Source organism: Gorilla gorilla, chromosome 13 (genome assembly GCF_029281585.2).
Source record: "Gorilla gorilla gorilla isolate KB3781 chromosome 13, NHGRI_mGorGor1-v2.1_pri, whole genome shotgun sequence".
Classification (NCBI taxonomy): domain Eukaryota; kingdom Metazoa; phylum Chordata; class Mammalia; order Primates; family Hominidae; genus Gorilla; species Gorilla gorilla.
Window position 1 is genome coordinate 104026336 of NC_073237.2, and position 21572 is coordinate 104047907.

General features: G+C 40.8%; 1 long non-coding RNA gene and 1 other non-coding gene across 2 annotated transcripts in view; one reads left to right on the forward strand and one right to left on the reverse strand.

The window, feature by feature from the left end:
* Window positions 1-21572, forward strand: part of LOC134756898 (uncharacterized) — a 75299-nt gene that overhangs the window by 46905 nt on the left and 6822 nt on the right. Inside the window, exon 5 of the long non-coding RNA XR_010130316.1 lies at window positions 13689-13764. This is a non-coding gene — a long non-coding RNA (uncharacterized lncRNA). The remainder of the gene's footprint in view (window positions 1-13688; window positions 13765-21572) is intronic.
* On the reverse strand, window positions 13204-13307 carry LOC115935875 (U6 spliceosomal RNA). The gene has a single exon (XR_004071472.1). It is a non-coding gene; the product is annotated as a U6 spliceosomal RNA (small nuclear RNA).

The following is a 21572-nucleotide window of genomic DNA, read 5'->3' on the forward strand; positions in this document are numbered from 1 at the left end:
TAAAGGCCCTGGAGTGATGTCAGGAGAAAAGCTTCCAGGTCAGGCTGCAGGAGCTGGGAGAACCTCCATCCACTCCCCCGTTCTGCAGAAGAAGAAACTGAGGTCTCTTTGAGAGGGAAGGAGGTGCCCACAGTCACACAGCTTGGCCAGGGCTCTCTTTGGCTAATGAAAGCCCGATATAAGATTGGCAACAGTCACAAAATTAGGACTGACAACGTTGAATGGGTCCATAAAAAAATGAGCTTGGAAAAAAATGATGACAAGGGCAAAAGGCCTATCTAAGAATTTATTTTTTATTCTTTAAAATAATTAAAATGTTATTTTTTCTCAAAAATAATATTTATAAGAGAATCGAAGCACTTATTGAGGGTATTCAGCCCCCACATCTGCCAGGTTGAAGGACTGACTCATGGAAATAGGTCAGGCTTTGGCATCAAGAAGAACTAGGGTTAAAAGTTCTGGATCTGCCATTCAATTGTTGTGTGATCTTGGGCAAGTCTCTGAGCCTCAGTTTCTCCTTTATAAAATGGGGATCATGATACTTTCTTAAAAGGAATGTTGTGAAGAAAGTAGAATTATGGCTGGCCACAGTGGTTCACTCCTGTAATCCCAGCACTTTGGGAGGCTCAACGGGTGGATCACTTGAGGTCAGGAGTTTGAGACCAGCCAGCCTGGCCAACATGGTGAAACCCTGTCTCTACCAAAAATATAAAAAATTAGCCAGGCATGGTGGTGCACACATGTAGTCTCAGCCCCTGGGTAGGCAGAGGCAGAAGAATCTGTTGAACCTGGGAGGCGGAGGTTGCAGTAAGCCAAGATTGCAACACTGCAATTCAGCCTGGGCGATAGAATGAGACCCTGCCACAAAAAAAAAAAAAGAAGAAAGAAAAAGAAAGTAGAATTACTATTAGAAGCTGACCATTTTAAATATATCTATGTGCCAAACCATATGTCATATTCTTTCATGGATTATATACATTGGATCATCCAAAGAACTCAATAACTATTAAGTCTCATGCTACAGATAAGGAAATGAAGACTTAGTGAGGTTAACTACCTGCCCACTTAAGGTCACCGAGACAGTAAGAATCAGAGGTGGGATTTGAACCCACACCATCTGACTCCACAGCCTGCATTAACCCATGTAAATTGCCTAGGACAACAGCAGCACATGCAAGCCAATATTGGTGCCATGATCTGAATGTTTGCGTCCTCCCTTGCCCCCCAAATGTATATGTTAAAATTCTACCCCCAAAGTGATGGCATTAGGAAATGAGACCTTTAGGAAGTGATTAGGTCATAGGACAGAGCCCCCATGAACAGTATTTGTCCCCGTATAAAAGAAGTCGCAGAGAGCTAGGCTCTGTCTATGAGCCAGGAAGCAGGCCCTCACCAGACACGGATCTTGGACTTTCCAGCTTCCAGAACTATGAGAAATAAATTTCTGTTGTTGATAACCCCGTCTATGGGATTTTGTTAGCAGCCCAAACATAGTAAGACAATTGGTATGATTGAAGTAATCATATTTCATTTCACTTGGCTTACGTAGCATCACAAAGGCCTTATCACTCTGAGATCATCATTGAAAAGAAGTCAGGAAAGTAGTACCATGAAATATCTGAAGACAAAATCCAAAGTCTCTTTGGTATGTGGGATGAGGAGCTGTTACTGTGGTTCTAACCTAGGAATGCCACCTTGAGGAGTTTGAGAAATATAAATGAAGTCTCCTGAGTTAATTTCTGTATCATAAAATTAAGGATGGCAATCTTACATTGAACCCCTATTATGGATATTCCCAGATGAACTAAACTATCTTATTACTGTGCTTTGAGCAGGAATTACACAACCCAGTGGAGAAACATTGGTTATCTCATGCTGGTCACAAGGTTAGGTTGGCGTTAATATAATTGTCTCAATTAAAACAAATGGATCATTATGCAATAAACATCTTTGTTGTTGTTATTGGTTGCATCGTTTTGCAGTATGTATGGCTCAAAGGAAAGAAGTCACAGCAGGGTCCCTCCACGATGACAAAGTTGGGAGCCACTCAGCTGAGAGTTGCAGCCATTTCAGGTTGTTATTCAAAATATATGTATTTATTCATTTATTTTATAGAGATGTGGTTTTACTGTGCTGCCCAGGCTAATCTCAACAAACCTCTGGGCTCAAGCAATCCTCTGACCTTAGCCTCCTGAGTAGCTGGGAATACAGGCACAAGCCCCTGGGTCCAGCTTATTTCAAGGTTGTTTTCTTTCTTTCCCTTTTCTTTCTTTCTTTTTTTTTTTTTTTTTTTTTTTGGTAAGATGGAGTCTCGCTCTGTTGCCCAGGCTGGAGTACAGTGGTGCGACCTTGGCTCACTGCAGCCTCCGCCTCCCAGGTTCAAGCAATCCTCCTGCCTCAGCCTCCTGAGTAGCTGAGACTACAGGCATGAGCCACCACTCCTGGTTAATTTTTTGTTTTTTTAGTAGAGACTGGGTTTCACCATGTTATCCAGGAAGGTCTCAATCTCCTGACCTTGTGATCCACCTGCCTTGGTCTCCTGACCTTATGAGCCCCTGTGCCCGGCCTTCAAGGTTGTTTTCTGAGCACAGACTGTACACGTTGGCAAGGAAATTCAGAAAATGATGAATGATCCATTGATCTCTGATGTCTACAAAACTCCTGATTACTGAAAAGAAATGGAAGTACATCTGCTGCACTGCATCATTAAAGGAACAGGTGGAGAGTAGACAGGACTTGTTCAGGATTGCCAGGGAAATCCAGGCAGGTGTGGGGCTCCTGAGACCTTGCTCTTTTCTCAGTGGTTTTCAAACGTCTTGATGAGTTCTACAGAAGAGTTTTCTGAGCTCTTTGGACAGGAAGCCCTTGTTATTCAACAACCTGTGAAATTTTCCCTGAGAAAGTGACTTAAACTAATAAATAAATAAATATAACACACAGAAAATTGTATCATAGGTGTAGCTTGATGAATTTTTATGAACTCATTCAACCAGCCCCCAGATACTAAAATAGGACATTACTAGCAACACAGAACCCCCCCATATCGTGCTACCTTCCAGTACCTACCACTCCTCTAAGGGATTACTACCATCCTGACTTCTAACACCAATATGGTTTGGATGTTTGTCCCCTCCAAATCTTATGTTGAAATGTGATCCCCGATGTTGGAGGTGGGGCCTGGTGGCAGGTGTTCAGATCATGGGAGCAGATCCCTCATAAGTGGTTTAGCACCATCCCCTTGGTGATAAAGGTGTTCTTACTCTGAGTTCATATGAGATCTGGTAGTTTAAAAGAGAGTGGCACCTTCCCCCTGACTTGTTGCTCCCACTTGCACCATTTGACACCAACTGCTCCCACTTCTGCCATGATTGTAAGCTCCCTGAGACTCTCACCAGAAGCCAAGCAGATGGTGGTGCCATGCTTGTACAGCTTGCAGAACCATGAGCTGCTTAAAACCTCTTTTCTCTATGAAGTATCCAGCCTCAGGTATTTCTTTATAGCAATGTAAGAACAGCCTAATACAAACACTATAGATTGATGTTGCCTGATTTTGACCTTTTTATAAATGAAACCTTATGAAGTGTACATCAGTTAAAGCTGTCTGACTTCTTTCACTCATGATATGGTTTGGCTGTGTTGTCACCCAAATCTCATCTTGAATTGTACTCCCATAATTCCCACGTGTTGTGGGAGGGGTCCAGTGGGAGATCATTTGAATCATGGGGATGGTTCCCCCATACTGTTCGCATGGTAGTGAATAAGTTTCATGAGATCTGAGGAATTTATCAGGGGTTTCCAATTTTGTATCTTCCTCATTTTCTCTTGCCGCCACCATGTAAGAAGTGTCTTTCACCTCCCACCATGATTCTGAGGCCTTCCTAGCCATGTGGAACTGTAAGTCCAATTAAACTTCTTTTTCTTCCCCGTCTTGGGTATGTCTTTATCAGCAGTGTGAAAATGGACTAATAAATTCAACATTATGTTTGTGGTATTTATTCATATTTTTACATGGAATTTTAGATTGTACATTCTCACTGCTGGGTAGTATTCTATCTTAAGAATTCATTGATCTATTCTACTGTTGATAGGCATTTGGTTACCATGCATAATGCTGTTGTGAACATTCTAATGTGTGTCTTTTTGTGCATGTGTGACCACATTTCTATTGGGTAGATACAGGAGTGAAATTGCTTGGAGAGGTGAATTTGAACTGAATTTAACTTTCCAAAAAGGGTAGGGGGAAGCTATTGCAGCAGAGGGCAGTGTCTGTGCACAGGCATATAGTTCAAAAGGGTGAGAAACATCTGGGGAACAGAATGGCTCAGTGGGTTGGGCATATGGTGCCCATGAAGCCTGAGCAATGGGATGCTCTCTCTTCTGGGATGACCCGCCTTTCCCTCCTCACCTCTAACTCCTTGTTCTTCAGTCATTTCTAGAGCAGCTTTGAGTTCACCATTTCCTGGAGCTTTCAGCTGTCTTGAGTTAGTTGCCTCTGTCTGGGTAGTTACCAGAGTTTCTATAGCCTGCTATGATTCTAGTTAACACAGCACTGCCCCCACCATGCTGGCCTTGTCTGATGACCCACCTGTCTCCTCATTAGGCTGTGAGTTCCTTGAAGGACAGAGCAGGGTTGGCTCAGTGTCATCTCTTTGTACCTTGGACCCACTCTGTCCTATCTCTGTCCTGCTCTCTGTCTATGAAGCTGACCTCTCTGGACTGTATCAAGAGGCACACCCTCTCCTTTGCTTCTGACTTTGGCCAAAGAAGAAGCCTTCTCAGAAAACCAGAGGTAGAGATGAGAGTGAAAGCAGGTGATCTTTCCCAAAGTGCCTGGTCTGCAGGGTTATCTTGAGTTGACTGCATTCCCAACAGAAGGTTGTAGTTTCTCTCCAGGTAGGAGAAGTCCCTCTTCAGGTCTAGAGATACAAAAGTCCCAAAATTCTAGGCTCAAAGTACTGCACTATCTTTGTGGTTGTCCTGCCATTCAACCAACCCTGCTCAAATTGTCTTAATTTGTATGTGCCATCTGCTGGGGCCCTAACTGAGGCATGCATTTTATTCATCTCCATATCCATTTAGCACACTGCTTGGTACATGCTAGGGATCAAGGAAGGTTTATTGATTAAATAAATAGGGAAGTGAGAGGGGCTGAAGATGTAGAAGCTGACCAGTAGCCAATAGTGAAGAACCTTGGATATCCTTTTGTGAAGTTTAGAGTTTGATCCTTAAGACCGGGTGTTGCAACTTCAAGTATTGTAGGGGCCAGGCAGTGGAGGTGGAATTGTGGCATAGTAAGTTATGTCTCTTTTATACTTCTGCTACTCAGCATCAGCACATTATATGCTGTGCAAGAATTTGGACCTGGAATGGCCAGATCTTCTGATTTTTTGAGAAATCAGAAATCAGAATTTTAAGTGGACTGCCAAGTTTTAAATGTTGTCAATATTTAACATTTAAAAATACTTCATACTGGCAAACAAACATGTGGCTGCCAATTTGTAAGCTCTCTGTAGCCAGTAGGGACCCACTGGACAGTGTGAAGACAGTGAGATGGTCAGATATTGCATAGTGCCATGAAAAAGATATCCCCAGTGGATGAGCTGAAGAGACCAAGGGCCTTTGATCTCCGTTTCTGAAGTGGTTCGAATGTGCTGAGAGGCGCTTACACTGAGAACGTGAATCTTTCTCCATGACGGATAATTTTTTTAAATCAGTTTTTAATTCTAAAAATAGTGTTTGGTGGATTTCTCCACTTTAGTCAGGTTCCCAGCCACTTTCTCTATTTCTGCTTCAAGCTAGGAGCTCTGAGTTCTTTTGGGTTTTATCAAATTATACACTGTGCAAAGGCATCATTTCACCAACAGATGGACTTAATGTGCATGAAAATACATGCCTTTTAAAGAAACTAAATTAGTAGTTCCACTTCTTTCCCCTTTTATTAAAGACAGAGTTCTAGGAGAGCTCTCTGCTATAAAGTCAGACTTTATAGACATCAGCAAAATGAGATTTATTTGGATAGAAATTGGACGGAACATCAGAGAAGTCTTTTGCAACAGTGAACCTGCAGGTTTCAAGTAGAGATTAGGAGGATGCTGGCCCCTGGATCCAGACTGGTTTAAAAAACAGAAGAGGGAGAAGAAAAGCTTTCAAATCTAACTCTTTAAGAGTTGAAGTTTCCCTTGAAAGAATGGGTTGATGCCTTCCTTCCACAAGAGGCAAAATGGCATGAAGACTGTGGAAGTTAAATGACGCAGGAAGGTGCCATCCATGGAGCACTGGAACTGGAACACAAAGACCTGGGTTCTGGTCCCAGCTTTATCACTAACACCTCCTGGCTCATCTCACAAGTCCCCTCTCCTCTCAGACTCTCTGGTTTCTCATTTAGGATGTGGAATCTGTCTACCCCATAGCGTTATAGTGAGAGAAGTAAAATAAATGGTGTAAAGAAAAGCACCTTTATTTCCATGCTTTTATTGTTTATGTATCTATTTATTTATTATAATGATATGAAAAATAATGAGCACATTCTCACTATGAATTTCAGACAGTATGCCATCAATGCAAAAGCTCTCTTTGTTTTCCCTTTGTTCCAATCCCAGAATGATTAGCAGTAATTATTAGCAGTTTGATATGTATGTCCCTGAATTTTTGTATAAAATTATATACATATAGACATACAATGCTTTTTTATCAGATAAGTAACATTATGCTATACATACCACATGTTTTGTTCTACTAAGTAAAACATTCTATGTCAGAATATACAAATCAGCCACATTCTTTTGGAAGGTTTCAAGGATGTCATAGTTTGGATGCACCATGATCCTTTTACCCATTCCCTATGAATGGGTATTATGGTGCTTCTAATATTTCGCTGTTACCAGAAAACGCAGTGGATGTTTTTCATACCCATGTGAAACTATTTCCCTTGGGTAGGTATTAAGAACTAAAACTACTTGATCAAAGAGAATACACATTTAAAATTTTTATAGATACTGCCAAATTGCCCTCCACACAGTCTGCTGATATGTGATCCTACAAGAAGTATTTAGGAGCATTCCTTTCACCTCTCCCTTCCTGACACTGGGATAGTATTAGTCTTTTAATTTTTACCCATCTAATGAGTGAAAAATAGAATTTTGCTGTCATTTTAATTAGCACTTTCCAGATAACTAGCGAGGCTGGTAGCTTTTCAGACCTTTACTGGCTATCTCTAAAGATGAGTATCTTGCTATGTGTTAGAATAGCTAGCATAAAAAGCATGGCTGTAGTAGAAAGAATGGTGTATGTGAGAGAGAGATTGGCTCACGTTCTAGCTCTTGCGTTCATAAGATTGGTGGCTTTTGGCAAGTTACTTCACTTTTTCAGGCTTTAGTGTTCCCATCTGTAAAATGGGAAACATACTGTTATAGACTGAATTTTTGTGTCCTCCCAAATTCATATGTTGAAGTCCTGACCCTCAATGTGATGGTATTTGGAGATAGGGCCTTTAGGAGGTAATTAGGTATAGACAAACGAAGCCATGTACAAGCCAGGAAGAGGGCTCTCACCTGAAACCAAATCAGCTGGCACCTTGATCTTGGACTTCCCAGCCTCCAGAGCTATGAGAAACAACTTTCTGTTGTTGAAGTCACCCAGGCTAAAACATTTTGTTATGGCACCCTGAGCCAACTAAGACACATATTATACCACCATTCCCTTGACTGAGGATTGTTATGAGAATTAAACGTGAATGTGCATGGAAACTTTTTTTGTGATAGTGTATTAGTCTGAGTTCTCTAGAGAGAGCTGATGGTATAGTGCAGTCTGAGTCCAGAGGTCTGAGACTGAGGAGAGCTGATGGTATAAGTTCCAGTCCAAGTCTGAGTCTGAAGGCAGAAGTCCTGTGTTCCAGCTTGAAGACAATCAGGCAAATTTTGTTCTGTTCAATTCAGGGCTTTGACAGGTTGGATGAGGCCTAAGGGCAATCTGCTTTACTTAGTCTACTAATTCAAATGTTAGTCTTATCTAGAAAATCCCTCACAGATAAACACAGAATAATGTTTAACCAAAGATCTGAGTACCCCATGGTCCAGTTAAGTTGACTCATGAGATTAGCCATCACATCTAGACAAAGATACAGATTTTGTTGTTGTTCATTCAACCTGCTGGGGAGAGAGTGATTTCTAATCTTCATCCCCTCATCATTCTCTCCTTATTTAGTATGCACTGATAGTCAATGATTGTGTAGCTGTTGAAAAGTACATTACTATTAAAAAGTTGAGTCTGCTGGGAGCGGTGGCTCATGCCTGTAATCCCAGCACTTTTGGAGGTCAAGGCAGGCGGATTACGAGGTCAGGAGATTGAGACAATCCTGGCCAACATGGTGAAACCCCGTCTCTACTAAAATACAAAAAATTAGCCGGGCATGGTGGCACATGCCTGTAGTCCCAGCTACTCGGGAGACAGAGGCAGGGGAATTGCTTGAACCTGGGAGGTGGAGGTTGCAGTGAGCTGAGATCGCACCACTGCACTCCAGCCTGGTGACAGAGAAAGACTCCGTCTCAAAAAAAAAAAAAAATAAGTTGAGTCAAACATTTTCTGTTTTGCCTTTGTTAGTGGTGAAGTTTATTTTGCCTTTGTTAGTGGTGAAGGTTTGGGATGGATTTGGACAAAATCTCCAGATGTGAGTGCCATTTTTTTTGCTCTTCTTCCTAATGCACAAGTATCTGACCCAACACTTCCTCTGTAAAGAGACCCCAGAAGTTCCCGTCCAAAGGCAATGCACAGGTAGAGTCTCCTATTGGCTCATGGGTATATCTTGTTCTAGACACTCTCTCTTCTCTCAGACTAGCTTGCTGATCCTCACTTGCCCAATCTCTTGGAAGCTTCTGGAGACAGAGGAGTTATCTTATTCATCTTTGCAATTCCCAAAGGGCCTAGTGTTAGTCAGCCAGTAGGGGCTCCAGAATTATTGGCTGAATCCTGATGATATAGAAGTGGACATTCTGCCTGACCTAGTTGTGTGTATTTTCTCCTGTGAATTTAAACAGATGAGATATTAGAGCAGTGGCTCTAAGCAGCTTCAAAACTGTAGCTGCATAAAGAAACACCTGCAAAGTTTGTAAAATTCTCAGTGCCCAGCATGCACCCAGGATCAATTAAGTCAAAATATTGGAGAGTTAGACTCAGGCATTCTTGCTTTTTAAAGCTTCTCAGTTGATTCTAACTTTCATCCTCTGCCGTAGAGGTTAGGTTGGTTCTTCTCCAGGCTATGGGTTATCAGCCTAAGAAGATTTTGCACACTGTCTACCAGATAATCTCTTGCTATAATAATGTCCTTAGAAGGAAAACTTTGTAATTTTTTTTTTTTTACTGTTCTCCAACCTTCTATCCTGAACAACTTTGTAATTTTATAGTCAACTCATAATAGCAATAGTGATTTTACTGCAGTCCAAAGTTCAAAAGTTATATTTCAGAAATGAGGCCTTAATCCAAAGGAGAACAATATTTGGCAGAACAAGGCAGTAAAAATTTACCAGCAAGCAAGTAAATAAAGAACCTAAGAGTCATAGGGCACATAGCAATAAATAAATGTTAGCCTAGTTGCCTTTTACCAAAGATTAGCCCTCAAACCAACATTGCTATTAATCTGTCCCTATCTGGAGAAGCTGGCCTGGTGGTTTGTCACATATTAGATTGTGCAGAAAAGCTATCAGCCTGCTGTTGAGCCAGAAGGCAGTTAGAAGAGGTATGGAAGAGGAAGAAGGAAGATTGCTGCTAGTAAAATCCCGCTCTGGCTCCCTCAAACTGATTGGATTCATTTAGAAAGAGTATTCAATCTCCTGTGCAGAATTACTGAAATTACATTTTGTATTTGCATTACCTTTGAACTATATGTTCTGTAGCTTGTACATGCATATGCATTTCATTCTTACTAGAACAGTGTAAATGGTGCACAAAACTAACTCAATTGTTTTCAATTCACTTCTTGATATGTGAACATTCTACCAATGCTGTCTACCTTTGGCTCACTGATGAGTAAAGATGGCCTAAAAGGAAACCAGGCTAAATGATTGCCTGAAACAGGAAAGTAACACAAGCAAGAAAACATATGACAGGGCTTGTTGGCCATTTGAAGTAAGTTCTGTTTTCAATAAAAAGTATGGTCTCTTAGGACGGTCAGTGCCCCCAGCCCCCGACCCCCCGGCTTACCTAGTTCTAGAAATAACACTCTTACCTCGTACTTGTTTGAACCTCACTGAACTTCTACATACTGTGGGTCTGCTGGAATTTTGTGCTCACGAGGCGTGGTTGGCACTCCATGTGAATATGGCAGCAGGGAACAGGGGGCACACAGATTGCCTGAATCTATTCTGGTAACCTGTATGTTCCCATGTTCCATCAGATTGTGCTTAGAAAACACATATTCAAAGCTCAAACTATTAAGAATTTCAAGATGGTGCCAACAAAGCATTAAACCAAACATGGGGCCCTTCTGAGTGAGGGTTCTCTGGGGCTGCCCAGGTTGCACTGCTATGAAGCTGGCCCTGAGGACAGTGAAGGAAAATGCACTGCAGATGAAGCGATTGCAGCATTTCAGAAAGGATTTGGCAATTTGTGTGATATTCATACCTAATAGACTCATACTCCATTTCTGGGGATGTATCTCAATGTTCTAATTAAAGCTTTACTTTCAAAGTTGCTCATGACAGAATTGCCATGAGAGAAGTGAACAACCAGTTATAACCTAAATATATAGTTTAAAAAGATTAATTAAATAAATATTTCTTTGATAAAGTATTATGCATCCAGTAAAACCCATGGAGACTGTGTCAACGCATGATGATATGGTTAGGTTTTGTGTCCCCACCCAAATCTCATCTTGAATTATAGTCCCCATAATTCCCATAATCCCCACATTTCAAGGGAGAGACCAGGTGGAGGTAATTGGATCATGGTTTCCCCCATGCTGTTCTTGTGATAGTGCGTTCTCACAAGATCTGATGGTTTTATAAGGGCCTCTTTACCCTTTGCTCAGCACTTCCCCTTCTTGCTGCCTTGTGAAGAAGGTGCCTTGTTTCTCCCTTGCCTTCCACCATGATTGTAAGTTTCCTGAGGTCTCCCCAGCCATGCTGAACTGTGAGTCAATTAAACCTCTTTCCTTTATAAATTACCCAGTCTTGGGCAGTTTTTTACAGCAGTATGAAAATGGAAGAATACACATGAGAAAATGTGTCTGCTTAAATGTTAGTGGAAAACAAAAAGATGTACTATTTCATGCTACATACTCTGATTTCATATTTATATATTTGAAATAATATTATATAGATTATATATGTAAAATATGTATCTGTATCTTTAAGTAAATGTTAGTCAAATACTTCACAGTCTTTGCATATTAGATTACTAGGCACTTTTCTTTATTCTTTATTTTAGTTTCTACTTATTCCAAACTTTATTGTATGATAATTTATTTCTTAACTACATTTTGTTTATTTGTTACAGCCTTATCTTACTGATGCTCCATAATTCTTTAGGACTTCAGGATAATGAAGACATCGCCATCAGTCAATTTCACATGTTTCATACAGTTTATAATATGTGGCATTTTTAGATTTTTTCTCAAAAAAGCAAAATTATGATTGAATGATCTGGCAGGGGAGACTGGAGAAGGGGTCAGGAGGGTTCACTGAAGAGAGGAGGCATTTTTTTTCTGCCTGGATTTTCATTGCTCTGTATATTAGTCCATTTTCACACTGCTGATAAAGACCTAACAGAGACTGGAAAGAAAAAGAGCTTTGGCCGGGCGCGGTGGCGCACGCTTGTAATCCCAGCACTTTGGGAGGCCGAGGAGGGCGGATCACGAGGTCAGGAGATCGAGACCATCCTGGCTAACATGGTGAAACCCCGTCTCTACTAAAAATACAAAAAATTAGCCGGGCGTGGTGGCGGGCGCCTGTAGTCCCAGCTACTCGGGAGGCTGAGGCAGGAGAATGGCGTGAACCTGGGAGGCGGAGCTTGCAGTGAGCTGAGATTGCGCCACTGCACTCCAGCCTGGGCGACAGAGCCAGACTCCGTCTCAAAAAAAAAAAAAAAAAAAAAAAAAGAGCTTTAATTGGACTTACAGTTCCACATGGTGGGGGAGGCCTCAGAATCATGGCGGGAGGTGAAACGCACTTCTTACATAGAGGCAGTAAGAGAAAATGAGAAAGAAGCAAAAGCGGACACCCCTTATAAACTAATCAGATCTTGTGAGACTTATTCACTATCATGAGAATAGTACGGGAAAGACCAGCCTCCGTGATTCAATTACCTCCCCCTGGGTCCCTTGGAATTCTGGGAGATAAAATTCAAGTTGAGATTTGAATGGGGACACGGCCAAACCATATCACCCTGTATTAGGGTAGAGTTAATTGAAAGCGCTTTATGATGACGCTGCTGAACTTCAAATAGCCTGAGTGTTACAGGAAGTCTATAGGGCTGAGACCAAAAGGACCTAAAAATCCAGCTCTACCTTGTTCTCTTTGTTTTGTCGTCTCTTTTTTTTTTTTTTTTTGGTGGTGAAAAACACATGATATAAATTTTACCATTTTTATGTGCACAGTTCAGTAATATTAAGTATATTTACATTTTTGTATACATCCACTAGGCTTTTTTTTTTTAAAAAAAAAGTCTTTTTGAGGTATAATTGATCTATTAAAAAAACTGTACATATTTAATGTATACGATTTGATGGGTTTAGATGTGTGCATCCACCCATGAAACCATCACCACAGTCAAAGTAATAAACAACCATCTCTGTATTAATCCGTTCTCATGCTGCTGATAAAGACCTACCCGAGACTGGGAAGAAAAAGAGGTTTAATTGGACTTACAGTTCCACATGGCTGGGGAGGCCTCAGAATCATGGCAGTAGGTGAAAGGCACTTCTTAGATGGGGGCAGCAAGAGAAAATGAGGAAGAAGCAAAAGTGGAAACCCCTGATAAACCCATCAGATCTCGTGAGACTGTTTAACTATCACGAGAATAGCAGGAGAAAGACTGGCCCCCATGATTCAATTATCTCCCCCTGGGTCCCTCCCACAACACGTGGGAATTCTGAGAGATACAATTCAAGTTGAGATTTGGGTGGGTACACAGCCGAACCATATCAATCACCTCAAAAAGTCTTCTTGTGTCCCCTATGCTGTTTTTTTTTTGTTGTTGTTGTTGTTTTTTTTAGAAAATATGGAATGGTTCATGAATTTGCATGTCTTCCCTGGGCAGGGACCAGGCTAATTTCTGTATCATTCCTATTTTAGTATATGTGCTGCTGAAGTGAGCATTCCAACCCTTTTTTTGTGATAAGAGCACTTAACATGAGTTTTATGTTTAAACAAAATGTTTAAGTTTACAATACAGTAAACTATAGGCACTATGTTGCACAGCAGATCTCTAGAACTTATTCATCTTGCATGTAAAATGTTGCAGCCATTATGGAAAACAATATGGAGATTCCTCAAAAAATTAAAAAATAAAACTACCATAGTACCTGCAACCTCACTTCTGGCTATATATCCAAAAGATTTGAAATCAGGATCTCAAAGAGATATTTGCCCTCCTAGGTTTATTGCAGCATTATTCATTGGCTTAGTTTATTTTCTGCTGCTATAACGAAATACCACAGACTGGGTATTTTATAAAGGAAATAAATTTATTTCTTACAGTTCTGGAGACTGGGAATTCCAAGAGCGTGATACCAGCATCTGGCGAGCGTTATCCCCTGGTAGGAGGTATCACATGGTGAGTGAATGTATAAGACAGAGAGAAAAGTGAGCCGAACTCATCTTTTTTTTTTTTTTTAACCAGGACCCTACTTCTTTGACAACTAACCCACTCCCATGATAACAGTATTAATTCATGCATGAGGGCAGAGACCTCATGACTTTATCATCTCTTAAAAGTCCTGACTTTCAATACTGTTACAATAGCAATTAAATTTCAACATGAATTTTGACAGGGACATTCAAACCATAGCATTCACAGTAGCCAATATATGGAAACAACCTTAATGTCCATTGATGAATGAATGGATAAAGAAAATGTGGTAAATCCACACAGTATTAAAAAAAGAAAGCAATCTTTTCATATGCACCAACATGGATAAACCTGGAGGACATTATGCCAAGTGAAATAAAGCAATCACGGGAGGACAGCTATTGTATCATTCCAGCTCTAACTCTTATTAGCTGTGTGATTTTTGAACCTAGGTTATTACAGCTGTAAAATAGGAATGATACTCCTGCCATAAGAGGGTGAATGAGAAGACACCATCAGAACATTGAACTGTGCACTGTGTGCACTGAATCTGTCTTGGAAAAGTCACTCTGTCAAATGTTGGTTGTTGGTTGTACCACAAAGCCTCATATTCCATATTCCTCTGGGGGATTAGCGGGCCAAGTTTTGGCCATTGAAATAGCAAATTAGTTTCCAAATATATTGTTTCCAGGAAAATTATCTTTTCAAAAGAGTTATGGTGTTTCATGTCTCACAAACCACAGAGTTTATTGTTCATCATTTCTGCTTCAAAAAAGTGCTCTTTTTTATGTTTTTAATGTATTCCAAGAAAAATTAAAAATGTTTCCATCACGGTTAAAAAAAGAAACTAACCACCTTTGAATTCCAGAGGTGGTCAAATTTAATAAAATGAGACATAGGCAGCTAGAAAACTTTTTTTTTTTTTGAGATGGAGTATCACTCTGTCGCCCAGGCTGGAGTGCAGTGGCGCAGTCTTGGCTCACTGCAAGCTCCACCTCCCGGGTTCAGTCCATTCTCCTGCCTCAGCCTCCCGAGTAGCTGGGACTACAGGCGCCTTCCACCACGCCAGGCTAATTTTTTTGTATTTTTAGTAGAGACAGGGTTTCACCGTGTTAGCCAGGATGGTCTCGATCTCCTAACCTCATGATCCACCCGCCTCAGCCTCCCAAAGTGCTGGGATGACAGGCATGAGCCACCGCGCCTGGCCTAGAAAACTTTTATTCAATATTGTTACAAAAGTAAGTCTGCTGTGGTATTGTTTGCTCTGCATTCAGTGATTGATTCATTGACTCATACGCTCAGCATCTGCTGAGTGACTAGAGCTGAGTATAGGGGTGGAGAGATAAGATGAATAAGGTATGATTCCTCTGCCCTCTCTTCCCTGCACCTTTTTTTCCAGGAGGCAGGCTTGTAAACTAACAATATGTTAGATTATAGGAGCCGTAGCTGGGGGTGCCAACTCTGGCTGAAGAAGTTGAGGATGGTTTCCATGGGATGGATCTCAGCTCTCCCAAAGCGCTTCAGAGCTCTTATCCCTACAACACCTTCATTATGATGTGGTGTAGATACAGGCTGGCTCCACCCTCAGGGCATGCACTGCTGGTCAGACAGGCAGGTGATTTAAAGACATTTTTCTTACCACTGTCAGCAGTAGGGCCTAAAGCTTGGTCAGAAGGCAAAATGAAACTGTTAGCAAAGCGAAGCCTGGGAATTCCAGATCCTGGGTCCTTATGTGCCCATTGTAACTGAGAACAGCCTTCGGCAAGTGTACAAATGGGATCACTAGGCTAGAGAAATAAGACCTTTGTTTGTGAGTACAGGTCGAGTATCCCTTATCTGAAATGCTTGGGATCAGAAATGTTTTGAATTTCAGGTTTTTTCAGATTTTGATATATCTGCATGTATGTAATGAGATATCTTGTGGATGGAATACAAATCGAAACACAAAATTCATTTATATTTCATGTACACCTTCTGCAAATAGCCTTAAGGTAATTTTATATGATATTGATTATTATATTTATACGATAATATTTATACGATTATTTATACGATATTATAATGATTTTGTGTATGAAACAAAATTTGTGTACACTGAACCACCAGAAAGCAAAAGTGTCACTATCTCATGTTGGTGCTCAGAAAATTTTGGATTTTTGAGCATTTCAGATTTTGGATTTTCAGATTGGGGCATTCAACCTGTGTTTTTAAGAGATTGTTGGATGAGGGAAATAGTCATTTTCTGATCACCTAGATCAGAATCATTTGTGGATGCTTGTTGAAAAGCAAATTCCAGGTCAGGTGCGGTGGCTCACGCCTGTAATCCCAGCACTTTGGGATGCCGAGGTGGGCAGATCACTTGAAGTCAGGAGTTTGAGAACAGCCTGGTCAACATGGTGAAACCCCATCTTTACTAAAAATACAAAAATTAGCCGGTCGTGGTGGCAGGTGCCTGTAATCCCAGCTACTCGGGAGGCTGAGGAAGGAGAATCGCTTGAACCCGGGAGGTGGATGTTGCAGTGAGCCAAGATCTCGCCACTGGACTCCAGCCTGGGTGACAGAGCAAGACTCCCTCTTAGAAAAAAAAAAAAAAAAAGCAAATTCCTGTTCTTCATAATAGAAGAACTGAGTCACAATCTCTGGGATTGGGAACTGGCAATTTGTTTTTGACCAGTTTCCTGGTTAATTTTACATACAACCTAAAATTTATCAATTGCCAGTACAAGAGAAAGAACATATAGCTCAAAGTCAACAGTTCTGGTTCTATGGCTTAGGCACATCATTTTACTTTTTTGAGCTTCAGTTTCCATGCTGTAAAATGGGGCTTGAGAACAGTATTTCCCTTGCAATGTGGTTGTTAGATTGAAATAAAATTATGTGGGTGATGTCACCTCATAATAATAAAATGCCTTGCAGTGCTAAGTCATTGTTATTACTTTTCAAGACAGTGCATTTTCTTTTCAAAGAGCTTTTAACTGAATGAAAGTCCTTTTATAAATTTGTTGAGGGGCGTGTGGAATAGTCTTTTAGGCTTCTGCTCCTAGTTCTAACTTTGGAGATACTGTCAACATAATCAATTTGCATTGAATACAATATGGTTTTGACATACAATGATAAAGACTACCTCGGATTTCTTTATGAGTCTAGTCTAGGAAGAGATATGTAAATAAATAATTTCAATGCAATTTGAAAATAATAATTATAATGGTCATAATAAAAATGTTTAAATCAACAATTATTATAATTAACATATTTTGAGCATTATGATGTTCCTGGAATTCTGCTAAGTGATTATATTTTCTCATTTAAGCCTCATTATTACCCTGTAAGATGGGCATTATTATTTGCATTTTACAGATAATAAAATTGTGGCCCAATGAGGTAGAATGACTTGCTTGAGGGCATACAGTCATAAATAGAAGAGTTCAGATCCAAATCCAAGTCTTGGTTGGGTGTGGTGGTTCACACCTGTAGTTGCAGCACTTTGGGAGGTGAAGCAGGAAGATTGCTTGAGGTCAGAAGTTTGAGACTAGCCTGGGCAACATTAAACAAAAGACCAAAAAAACCCTTAAAATCTATCTGCCTGATTCTATCTTCCTCCTCTTTCTATCGGTCTATAGAGTTTCCAGGAAAGTGTTAGGTTTGCATTTGCAATTGTGAGACGTAAATCCCTAGGCTGAAAGAATCCTCCTTAATGCAGTAACTTTCAAAATCTTGACAGTAATCCACAGTGAGAACTTGATCTTACAGCATGACCCAATGCACATACACACATACACAAAGGTACACACGTGTGTGTATGTATACTTGTCATAAAAAAACACTCAATACTCATTTTTCTTTTCTTCTTTTTTTTTTTTTTTCTGAGACAGAGTCTCACTCTGTCACCAGACTGGAGTGCAATGGTATGATCTTGGCTCACTGCAACCTCCGCCTCCTGGGTTCAAGCGATTCTCCTGCCTCAGCCTACCGAGTAGTTGGGACTACAGGCACATGCCACCACACCCAGTTATTTTTTGTATTTTTAGTAAAGACAGGGTTTCACCATGTTGGCCAAGATGGTCTCAATCTCTTGACCTCAGATGATCCGCCCGCCTTGGCTTCCCAAAATTCTGGGATTACAGGTGTCAGCCACGACGCCCGGCCTTGTTCCTTTTGTTTCATAAAAAAATGTTTGTGGTGACTCCATTGATCTGATTACTTTTTGATGGGTCTGACTTATGGTTTGAAAATCCCACCTTAAGGGATATTGAAACCAGGTCTCTCTTTTGTAGATGTGAAGTCTGTGACTGGAGAGGGCAAACAATCTGGGGAGGGTCTAATTGGTAATCAGCAGGAATCAGCTACCACATGGCTAGCCTAGAGTTTTGTATTTTCTGTTTCTTCCCTATTCATAGGTTCTAAAATGACAGTCCTGTTAACAGAAAGAACAATCATTTTGTGATCCAGCTGCCCTTGATTCAAATCTGAATTCCACCCTGTCTAGCTATATGACTTGATGTATGACTTCATCTCTCTGAGCCTCTTTTCCTCTCTGGACAAGGGAAGTAACAATACCAATGAGGAGGCTTGTGAAGGTGAATTGATATTAAGGCCCAGTGCCTGGCATACACTATGTGCTTAACATAGGGGAGACACCACAGGTAACTGGGGGAAATGTTAAGTAAGGGACAGTGAAGACTGAGAGTCACTTGTTAGGTGGTCATGAAAGCAACCTCGTTGGTTTCCAGAATCCAGTGCAGCCTTAAGATTTGAGATGCGGAGATAACATTTGTATATGTTTAGCAGTGTAGTTCAGTGGGGGAAAATGCTTGCCTTTGATCCAAACAGATGTGGCTATGAATCTCAGCTCCAGAACCTTCTAGTCTCAATCAACTTGTTTCTTCATCTGTAAACTGAAATATTAAAACTTCCTTCAAGAAGTATTGTGGGATTCAACAAGGTATTTTCCCAGTATTTACCCCTTCCTTTCACAACATGGCTTAGAAATTTTATGGATCACCTTTGATTTTACCTTTTTATTATAGAAATTTTTGAACAAACAAGAAAGTAAAAAGCATCCATATACTGATCCATATACACCAAGTTTCCTGAATTATGAACCTGTTTGCATTGAATAGTTTAGTCTCTCCCCACAGTTGGCTAACATACTGCCTAGCTGATAGTAAGCATTCAAGAAATATTTGCTGGTTGAATGAATGGATAGGGGATGAAGAATGACAAACCTCACTTCTGTCACCAATTACTTATAGCAGGAACCCAAACTGAAATGACTTCAGGGGCCAGACAGTCAGTGTAATTGGGTGAATTATGCCCGGGTAAGACAATAAGGAGTGAAGGAGACTGTGGAGAGGATATATGGCTTCTAAAGGGACTTGAACTTAAATAAATTTTAACACTCTATGAAGTTCCACTCTCAAAGATCTGTGGGCTATCCATGATCTCTGATTTTTAGAATGCCTGTTACATGATTTGCACCATGCTAGGCATTGAGACAAAGATATATCATGGACCAGTGAAAGGTAAACTGGAGAGTCCTACAGACCTAATCACCTGCTAAGCTGCTTTGGTTCACTAAGCTTCAGTGTTCTATCTGCAAATGCAAGTTATGAGACTGAATTTGCAGGATTGCTTAGGAGATCGTGGTAGGCAGCCTCTGAGATGACCTCTAATGATTCCCCACCTCCTGTTACTCTCACTCTTGTGTGATCTCTTCCTCTTAAGTGTGGGCTCAATTTAGAGAGTTGCTTCTAATGAATAGGATACGGCAGAAGTGATGGGATGTCATTTTCAAGATCAGGTTATAAAAATTGTGGCTTCTTCGTAGAGTGTTCTTTCTGTTGCTTGGATTGTTCACTCTGGAGGAAGCCCAGTCCTGAGGGAGCCCTCTGGAGATGCTCATGTGAGTGAGCTGGGGAATGAATTTTCTAAGACCTGCCAATAACCATATGTGGTGAGCTCAAATGCAGATCCTCATCCAGCTGAGTCTTCAGATGACACCACTGCCCCAACCCACACCTTGACTGCAACGTCATGAGAGACCTTGAGCCAGTGGCACCTAGGTAACCAACACTCACAGTTTCTCAACCCACAGAAACATTTACTTGTTATATGTGGTAACAGCCACTAAACAAGAAATCTTAATACCCTATAAACAAATGCTATGGCAAAAAAAATGTACATGGAGGGTAGGAACCTGAAGGAGAGAGCTTCCAATACTGGAGTCAGAGAAAGATTCACAGAAGAAATGAGTATTGGGTTACATAAGATGACTAAGAATATGAGGCAGAGAAACAGTATAAGAGTATGCTTTGTAGGGGGAACAGCTAAGACATAAGCAGTGAAAGGAACAGCAAGTGTGGATGGTGTGGTGGTTACGGGGCAGGAGATGAGACAGAAGGCAGACCACAGAGGACCCTTATTCAGTAAACGTGCTTTATATTTGATTGACATTTCATTTTAGGATGCTCACTAGAATTGCATACTCAGAGAAGTAGGAGAGACAGTGGAAGTAAGGTAGTTCTTTGCCCACCTCCACTGTCTTTTCCAGGTAGTCCTCAAGAGAAAGTTAACTAAGGTATTCACTAAGGGCTGGCATGGTGGCTTACGCCTGTAATACTTGTACTTTGGGAGGCCAAGGTGGGAGGATCACTTGAGCTTAGGAGTTCACGATCAGCCTGGGCAACGTAGTGAGACCCCATATCTACTAAAAAATACAAAAATTAGCTGGGCATCGTGGCACATTCTTGTAGTCCCAGCTCAGCTACTCTGGAGGCTGAGGTGGGGGGACTGCTCGAGCCTGGGAGGCAGAGGTTGCAGTGAGCCAAGATCATGTCACTGCACTTCAGCCTGGATGACAGAGTGAGATCCTGTCTCAAAAAAAAAAAAAAAATTATTAAGGTGTTTACCTAAGTCCATTGTCAACTATCTTATTGTTAAATAGACAAGGCATGCAGCCGAGGAGGTTCATCTGACCCAGGTCATCTTGTATGAAAGTCCATACCTCGCACTTCTGCTGGCACTGCTTTTGTTATGTAATAAAATCATGCTCCTCTTGAGCAGCTGGAATTTCCTTTAATCTGACAGACATTATGAATCACACATCCCTGATAAGTGTTTCCAACTTAGCCTGTGGAAAACTCAAGTTAATTTGTGTCCCAACTTCCTACTCTACCTTGGGAGAATCAGTCTTCCTCTGGCTTCATGCAACTATTCTAACTTAATTTTGCCATTCCCATTACTTTTAAAGACTGTTTTCATTGTATTGTATTGTAGATTTTTTAAATAGCTACTTCAAGATTTTTGGGGGAGTGGGATGTGGTAAACATAAATGTATATAAAGGGTTCTATTAATTCTGTGCAAATGAAAATGAGGAAAAGAAAGAATGATGCCTCATCTCCCTCAGCAAATACTTGAATTCCTACATTCTTAGGAATACTACAAGAAGGAATGAAAGGTTTTGGGAGAAGATGGACAGTTACTTTTAACACATGCACATTTGAGGTCCTCTGGAAACAGAGCTGTCCAATACTGAATTGGTTATGTAAGTAAGGAGCTCAGGAGTGAGGTAGATTCTGGAGAGAAAGTTTAGAAGTCATCACCCCAGTTGTTGAAGCCAATGGAGGAAAGAGACAGTTCTTTAAGACAGTTCTAACTGTGGCTAAGACAGTTGTGTCATTAGCCACAAATGACAGCAATAGAAAGAGAAAAGATATATGATCCGCTAACAACGCAGAAATTATCCCGTGACTGATGGCATACACATGTACATTACCCATTCACCCATGCAGCT